Raw genomic sequence first — 7,182 nt, forward strand, 5'->3', positions numbered from 1 at the left:
AAAGTCATATATAAAAAAATTTATGTCAACATGTTCATTGAATTTAAAAAGCAATAATAATAATAATAATAATAAATAAACACCTCTTTCTTTGAATTTGACATAACCATTGAAATAATAATTGCTTCTTTTTCCGTTCCTTGGAAGCCATCCACAGTTGAGATTTTCAATTCCTTTACCTTGTTGTCCTTTCTTCTTCTCAACACTCTTAGCAAGACAACCTACAAAGTTCATTTTTTTGGTTTTAATACTTGAGAATATATTTATTTTTTCTTTGTAAATACATGATAACTATGTGAACACACACAAGAACATTAATTATTCAATTTCAACACATTTGTGGGAGTTATACACGTTAATAAGTTGTTACAATTTGATTATCCAATGCAAATGAAATGATTAGCAAAATGTCTTATGAACTATCCCTGCATTAGTAATTCATAAAAAATAGTTTGTTCTTTTTTTCTTACCTACAAGATAAGGTGGGAACCATAATTTAGTTGTTGCATGCGATCGATATTGAACAAGCAACAAAGAGATCACTTCATCTCCATACAAATATGCATGACACTCAAAAAGTCTTTCCCAAGATTTAAGAATGAATATTACGATTGTCATATGCAGTCTGTGTTAGAAAATTGGGTAGGGTCATAGTGGAGATCTAGATATCCCTTGGATCGTGTAAACATTTTCAGAACTGATATTTCTACCCTATGCTCACGTTAATAGAAATTCAGCCTAGGATAATCCTAAGGGGACACTTACGAATCTAGACACAGAAAACGTAAGTCAAATTGTTAGAAGATTTTGAGTTCGTATAAAGAAAACGAGGGCTAAAAAGGTCATGTTTCTCCTTAAGAGGATAGTCATTTATATAGAAAACAATAAGTAGGATTTTGTTTTAGGGTTGGCCGTCATAGGTTGCTTTGGAAACAAGTCAATGGAATCTAGAATTAATTAGGAAATCAATGGTTTCTAAAACTAACGCTCTTAGTCATTTTAACCATAATCACCGAGCCAAACGGGCTCCCCCTAGACCTCGCTACGGGCGCTGCCCTTAGACCCCGCCAAAGGGGTGCTGCCCCCGTACCCCCGACTTGTTGTTGAACTGGAGTCTAATTCGATCCTATACATGCATGCACTCCGTACATACCCAAACATATATTAGAGTACAAATTATGAATCCCCTTAGCTCACGTGTAAGTTCCAATTACACAAAGTGTCTTGGTGACAATAAAATCACCAACAACCCTCCCCCATTTTAGTGTAACCCTTGAACAAACATAACATTATAAAAACAAAACAAAACCAGTACAAAATGAAAATGACGTAACGATTGAATTTCAACTTAGTATCACACTCTTACAAATACTCGAGAATCAAGGTGTTCTAAGAATTGATCCCATCAACCTATTTGAATACTAGAAAGTAAAATACATTCTAGTTTATTGAAAATTTTAGAAAAAAATATAACTTTACATTATTATTAAGCCGCATGTCCTAATCCTCTAATGATCATATCAAGGCCAAGTCCACAACCTTTTGAAATGCGGCTGCATTTCACAATCACGTCGATAACTCGTTTCCATGTATCTGCACTTACACTTAATCAAAGGAATTATTAAGAACTTAAACTTCAACCTGGTCAACTGTAGAATCGAGCACATTACCTAGGATGTATACGTCATGTGTTTCAATCTATAAGTGTGATGTTTCCACATTAAATTCAACTCCTAATGTTATATTAGAAGGGAATTTGGTGTCTTGCCATTACAGAATTTAGATGGACTTTAATCCCATCCTAATCACAGGCTTGTGTACTAAGTCTCTTAACAAACCCTTAGTAGAATGATCTGCCAAATTATGTTGTGATTTCACATACTCAATTGAAATTAGTGTTGGATTAGGTGTCTAAGCCCATAACTATAATTGGTATGTACTTGACCCGATAGTAGCATGGTCCATTTGGGTTGGCTTCATCGGAGCAATTTGATAGGATGGATATTTGAGAAAGAGGTTATTTTTGATTTATTAATATATTAGAAGAATAATATATTAATTGAGAAATCATATTATTTAATTGGTATTGATTAGGAATTAATTTGGAATTAATTTAGTGATCAAAAGAGATTGATTAAATTAACAGGGGCTGATTATGTAAATCAGTGATACATATAGTTTGGGCTAATGATCCATGATTGATTAGTGATGGACTAAGTTTATGTGAGAGTCCATGAAGTGTTAGTCCAAAAGGCTAGCAAATGAGTTATCGGATATAAAGCCTAAGTGAATGAATTAGGGTTTACAAGTGACCCTTGGAATTCTACACTATAAATGTAACCCTTAAGCCCTAAAATCGGTACAAGGGTATTCAAGGAAGAAACTATATACGATTTGGTGCCTCCCAACCTCTCTCTCTCTCTCGTAATCCTTCATTGTTCTTGGTGTTTGTGACTTATTTGAGGCATCACATTTGAGGTGCTAAGCTCTTGTAAGGCCAAGTTCTACAAGCTACAACAAAGAGGTAATCATCTTACTTGTTTTTATGTTTCAATTATCAAAGTTGTATGCTAGTTAGGCTTCATTCTTTGGAAAAATGAAAATTACATGTATAACTTGAAAAAACTTAGATCCAAAGCATTAGGGTTGTATGCGCACCATAGAGATGTTATAGTGCTCAAAACCCATCAGTGGTATCAGAGCCTAGGGTGTTTTCTGTTATATTGATAAATTGTTTATGTAACGACCCGTGTCCGGTATGGTAATTCCTTGGTATTTATTTTGAAGTTTTGCAAGAGGGACTCGGCGAGTTCATAGCCTGACTCGCCGAGTAGGGTCGGGATTTTGAGCACGTGATTAGCTGGCGACTCGGCGAGTCCATATTCTGGACTCGGCGAGTCTGCCCGTCTGGGAGAAACCCTAAATCCCCGGGTTGCCCACTATTTAAACCACCTTATAGCCACACTCTCGCCTCCCTCAACCTGAGAACACAGTGAGAAAACCCTAATCCTCCCTTAAGAGCTTATAAGTGTTTTTGGTGCCATTTTGTGAAGGTGTGAAGAAGGAGAAGAAGAAAGAAGCAAGGAGAAGAGTTGTAGTGCAAAGATCCAAGGGCAAATCTGAGTTATTTGAGGTATTTTCGGAGTTCCCCTCTTGTTATATGCTATAAACTTCCATTAGGGCTCTCCTAAGAGCTAGTTGATGCTTGTTCCAAGCCTTATGTTTGCATGAATGCCTTAATAAGTCGAGATATCTTTAGATCTGAATGATGGGGTGTTGTAGAGCCCAAATCTACTGTCTTTTTGGAGTTACTTGCATATTAATCATAGATCTACCCATTTTATGCATCTTTTAGCCTTATTTCCCTTATTCATGAGGTTGTGCACGTAAAGTTGGAAACTTTACGTGGTAAATCAGCTTATTGGACTCAGATCTATCAATTGTATGTGTTGGATTCAAACAAAATCGAGTAAAAATCAGTTGCATGGCGGCAACTCGGCGAGTCGGGAAGAACGACTCGGCGAGTTGGGTCGCGAGTTCCCGAGTCCTTCATTTTGATCAGTGTCGAGTGAATCCAGTGAGTTAGAGAGTGGACTCAGCGAGTGAGGGTAGACTCAGTGATGGAGGGACTCGGCGAGTTGTTCATACAACTCGGCGAGTCCAAGGCAATCTTCTTAGGATCATGAACAACTCGTCGAGTTTGTTCATACGGCTTGGCGAGTCGGATGAAGATTGTCTGAGTTCTTGGATCAAGAGGGTACTCGTCGAGTCGATGCCACACTCGACGAGAAGCAGCGTGTAGAACTGAGAAGTGAGAGTAGGACTCGGCGAGTTGGGTGGCCCAACTCGGCGAGTCAGCCCAAAGAGAGTTGACTTTGACCAAGGGTAAAAGAGTCATTTTACCCAGTGCAGTGTTTAGCATTTGATTGAGTGTGTTTATGGACTTGTAGCCGGGGAGATACCGGAGCGGCAGCAGTTAGCCCTCAGAGCTATTCACTCAGCAGCCAGTTCACGAGGTGAGTTTCCCTTCAGTAGGAACGGGTCTACGGCCGCAATGCCGGCCCGTGTAATTATCAGTAGTTCTGGTCTTTAGGCTGATGCAGTAGCTAGAGTGCTTGATGTCTTTGTGATTCAAGCATATTCGTGTATGTGTTCCGGACTTCGGTCCGATGCAGTATGCAGTATGTGTGATTATAATATCTGTTATGTGTTATGCTATGTCATGGTCAGTCAGTTCCGGACTTCGGTCCGATGCAGTCAGTTCCGGATTTCGGTCCGATGCAGTTAGTTCCGGACTTCGGCCCGATGCAGTTAGTTCCGGACTCTGGTTCGATGCAGGGGACAAGGTCCGAGTCAGTTCCGGACTTCGGTCCGATGCAGCTAGTTCTAGACCTCGGTCTGATGCAGTGGGCAAGGCCCAGTATGTGATTTATATGTATTGTATGGTATGTGGTAGTTTGGGGGAGCTCACTAAGCTTCGTGCTTACAGTTTCAGTTTTGGTTTCAGGTACTTCCGCTTGTAGAGGGAAGAGCTCGGGATGATGGCATCGCACACACCACAGCTTCAGCTTTTATCCTGGGAGTTGATTTGGTTCTTGATTTTTATATGACATGGATATGATACAGTTTTCCGCACAATATTTTTTTTTTATTATTATTTTGAGATACATCATGTATGGTATATGATATGACACTCAGATTATGGTTTTTGGTTATGTTGAAAAACGAAATTTTGGGGTCGTATTTTTGGGTCGTTTCAAGTTGGTATCAGAGCCCTGGTTTGAGGGATTCGGATACACTTCCGGGTGTATCTGAACTCAAACTAAGGGGGAAATAAAAAGATTTTTAAAAGAAAAATGTTTCTAAAAGAATTTTGAAAGCACTTAGAAAGAAAGAAAATTTTTAAAACGAGATAAGGGTGTGGTGCATGCGATCAACCGAGCTCAAGTAAGTACTCCCAAATTACCAATACAAGTTTTATTATTATGATTAATTGTTCCAGCTTCAGTAGAACAGCATGCTGGTATAGGACTAAGGATCTAGGAGGATGCCTTATGTGCATGCTTTATGTGTTACAGCTTTATGAGTATTGTATGCTAGTATTGAGCAGATAGCAGTAGGATAGCCTGTTTAGGTTATGCCTGATAGTGTGATCTTAGCATTGTATGCTAGTACAGTTTCTCGTTTTGAGAATAGTTTTGCCTGAATATGTTTCCTTTATCCGAATGCTGCTTGCTTCGTGCTTTGTGGGAGTTCTGAGTGATGGAAGTTAGCCATTAGGTGAACACGTCACACCACATGTGATCAGGGTTGAATGATCCCAGAGTGCTGGAACTGGCCCTATTGCGCAGCTCTTGTTTGAGTCCAACCGTTATAGGGACGGGTCCTTTACTTGAATGATTATCTAACCTTCGTCACATGTGATGGTGTTCAGGTGGTGGTTAATTAGCATTATAAGGAGACTCTCAGCAGCTGAGGACTAGTTGAGTTGAGTCTGAGATTTCCCTAAGGGCAAGCCTAGGATGTGAGTAGCAGAGAACAGTAGTAGTAAAAGTGACTTGGTGGAGCCAAAGCAGTTCTTGAAGAAAGTACGGATAGATGTGGAAGGTAGTATGGGCCCGTACTACTGAAAGCAGAGGATCCGTACTCGAATCAAGAAAGGCTGAGACAAGACCAGGAAGCTAGTTGTAGTATCAATGATCCCTTGAGATATTTCTATTTTCTGATGTAGTTGTGATGTGTTTCAGAATGGTGGTTTTGCGTTCGAGACCAGCAGCCTGCAGCGGAGGTGCCGGGGAGGGATCAGGTTCAGGCTCGGGGGATGAGCGCATGGATGAGCAGACCCGAGAGTTTCTTTCTTCGGAGATTACGCGTATCATTATAGAGCAGACTCCTGTGATCTTCGGTTCGATCAAGGAGGGGATTCTAGAGCTAATGGATGAGAGATTGGGCACCTTCCGTGCCGAGGTGGCGGCCATGATGGGGTCGCGCACCCTTACATTCAGGGAGTTCAGGGCATGTGGAGCTCCGGACTATCATGGGGCGCGGGACCCCATAGCGAGTACCAGATGGTTGGCGGATGTGGCCAACGCTTTCCGCACTAGCAGGTGTCCCGAGGGGGACAAGGTCAGATTGGCATCCTGTCTTCTGAAGGACAGGGCACGGGACTGGTGGGAGGAGGTCGGACATTCCATTGGAGATGATGCAGCATTGGACGCCATGACCTGGGCTGATTTCTCTATCAGGTTCAGGGCGGAGTTTGCACCGGTCATTGAGGTGCAACAGTTGGCTAGGGGGTTTCAGGACCTCACCCAGACTACAGAGACAGTGGCGGAGATCACCGCCAAGTTCAGGGAGAGGGCTCTTCTCGTTCCTCAGTACGTGGCTGATGAGGAAATGAAGAAGGCCCGTTATCATGAGATGTTGCGGAGCGATATCCGCCAGTTTGTGAGCCGGTCCAGCTGTAAAACGCTGGAAGATATGATTGGTAGGGATCGGGAGAGGGAGATTGATCTCGAGATGGAGAAGAAGAGGAAACCGGAGGCGGTTTCGGGTTCAGGCGGTTCGGGCAAAAAGCCCAAGGTTTCGGATCACAGATCTAGGAGTCAGCAGAGCCACGGTCGATGTGGCAAGTGTGGGAGATTGCACGAGGGAGCGTGCAAGGCAGGGAGTTCCGGCTGCTACAAGTGCGGTCGGATTGGGCATTTGAGTAGGGATTGTACGGCCCCTGCTACTGCCGTTGCAGCATCAGATCTGATTTGCTTTCAGTGTAATCAGAGGGGACATAAAAAGTCCCAGTGTCCGAGTTTAGCTGCAGCGGGGAAGGTGGCTGCACCTGCCCCTGCTACTTTGAGGATTACAGATGGCCGGCAGGGCCGAGCTAATGCGCCAGTGGCGAAGAGTAGGGCGTTTCAGATGACAGCAGAGGAGGCACGAGCGACTCCTGATGTGGTGACGGGTATGTATCTTCCCTTTATCTCTTTATTATTATTGATTGAATATTGCTTATGAATGTATGTTTTATTCAGGGTCGTTCTCTGTGAACGGCATTTCTGCGTTGGTATTATTCGATTCGGGGGCTACCCGATCATTCGTATCACTTGCGCTTAGCAAGAGATTTAGTAGGGCTCCAGGGGAGCTGGATGGTCCATTAGAGGTTGAGATAGCAGATGATAGGACCGT

Source organism: Lactuca serriola, chromosome 3 (assembly GCF_051521515.1).
Source record: "Lactuca serriola cultivar US96UC23 chromosome 3, Lser_US96UC23_V15, whole genome shotgun sequence".
Taxonomy (NCBI): domain Eukaryota; kingdom Viridiplantae; phylum Streptophyta; class Magnoliopsida; order Asterales; family Asteraceae; genus Lactuca; species Lactuca serriola.